A 2,233-nucleotide genomic window follows, 5' to 3' on the forward strand; every position below is an offset into this window, starting at 1 on the left:
GGACAGCGAGCTCCGCGCTCTGGGATCGTTCCAGAGCGACAACACAATCGTGCAGAGCGCGAGAGCCATGGTGAACCATAGGTTAACCATACAGAGGGTATCTTTTTACCCCCGCCCCACTGCTGCGTGACGCGCACGGCTCGACACGTTGGATTGGTTAGCTGGTGGTGGACTATGAAGCCCCGAAGACGAGCCGAGATTAGACTCGTATTCGTTGGTGAGGATTTACTCCCCATCGAGATACAAGGGAGCCACGGGACGTCCTGGAAATGGTGAGGGCGTACGAGGCCCAGAACCAAGTGCAGGCATAATGCCTGAACTAGCGCTACGAGTGCCACCCGCACGGGGTGCATCGCGGTGCTCAAGATGAGCACGAGGTCTTGCAGTGAAGCGGGTACACGCACAGAAGTGTACCCGAGATGTTCACTTTCATAAAGGCGCACTGTTCCGAAGTGGCAGTGCGAACACGCTGCTTCAGGTGGAACTGCGCAGGGAATTCCCTTCTCCATAACGTCATTATGGAGGCGATCGATGAGATGACACCTCGAGAAAACCTCGAAGCGCTGGCGTGTTGCGACAATACGCTCGCGGTAGCCTTTCGCATTGTTGCTGAAGCTCACACTAAATGCGTTCCAGGATTGACAAAGTGCCTTCCACTCAGACACTTTGCTTTTGCACGAAGTTTTCTTCGTCGAAGCTCATGGAAGATCCCGATGTAGTAGCCACGCTTCTGATTCGTTAACGGATTAATGTTCATGTTGACGGCCTCAGCGTCATCATTTGATGGCGCTGCACACGTACAGTCCTATCGGGTTCGGCTGTGATGTCGCGCCGAGCCTGTCAGCGATTTCAGATGCAGTTGGCATCCAGGGGGCGCGTACGGCAGGTGCCGTACGCTGAGAAGAAGGCGACACCGACACAGGTGGCTGCATCGCTTCTTTTATTATGCGGACGCTTTGATCCCGGAGCGTCCGGACCATCGTCACGGCCTCGTTACGACTCGACTCAACAGGGGGATATGCGTTGGTTCGGTCGACTTAGTGTCGACAGCTGAAGCCAAGCAGCCTTCGGCTTCCATGGGAACGTCTTCAATGGGTATATCTCCGTCGGTAGACACAGCTGGCAAGCCCTCCATGACGACTGACGACCTGTCAGACGTAGCTTGTACGCACTTCTTCTTATGCAGGTATTGAGTGGCAGAAAGGATGTTTCTGTCCCGGGCGTGTTCGCTTGCGCGGACACTGAAGTGAGTGTGCCTGCAGGTGCAGGCACAGACGTAGCAGAGTCCGTCGGAGCGGTCTCTTGCGCGGACATCTTCCTTGACGAGACCATTGCGAAATGAGCTCGGGGTTCTCAAACTGTTTTACGGTCTCGTCAATACTCTGAATGATGTGTTAAGACTAAAGAGCCTTAGCTTATCGGGGGTGGGTGGAGTAACGGGGCTACACGCAAGTGGGAACACATAACCACATGGTCACGAAAGCGTTTTTCCTCGTTGGTGTGAGATACACCAATGGTTACATATAGCAGACTGTTGGTCTGCTACATGTATTCATTGGCTGAAAGACAGAATATTCAACAAGTTAGAATAGTAGGATTCTGTCAACCATTCGCTGATGAATACCTTTCATTCAGAATATTAGATTAGGATGAAACTCAAACAAACAAATGAACCGTTTTCTTTTTTTCCGGAAATCAGCTTTAATTTCCTATTTATTGAGCAATTCGATGCTTTTGTCCTTTTCCTTTAGCCTGGTGCTCGATTTATATTTAACAAAGGTCGTTTTATTAAAATGAGGTATATAAAAAGTACTAATCGATCTAGCAAGACTGACTGATAAATCGAGCTACGGCAGTCAAATCGACCGCTCAGGATCGATCAACCGCCAAATCCTCATTGCTATCCTGTAAAGCGACCGTTTTTGCCGTTTTGAAATGGTAATTCGATCAAAGAAGAAACATATTCGATGCCTGCCTCTTCCAATCTCATTTTTACGCGTGGTTTAATGCGCCGACAGTGCTTAATCTAGGCTATAAAACGGGTGTGCACATTTCATCTGCAAATCAAAATAAGTAAATCTATACTTCCGAACGAGAGAATAGTTAATCTAAGTGAAATGCAGCTTACGCTTCCTCATACTCGTGCGTTAACGTGTAAGCCAAAGTTGTGAGCTTAACGTAGACCCATTACAGTAGATATGTGCAGGTACATACATCGTAAGTCTGAAAACGG

The sequence above is a fragment of the Phytophthora infestans genome, genomic scaffold (genome assembly GCF_000142945.1).
Source record: "Phytophthora infestans T30-4 supercont1.327 genomic scaffold, whole genome shotgun sequence".
Taxonomy (NCBI): Eukaryota; Oomycota; class Peronosporomycetes; order Peronosporales; family Peronosporaceae; genus Phytophthora; species Phytophthora infestans.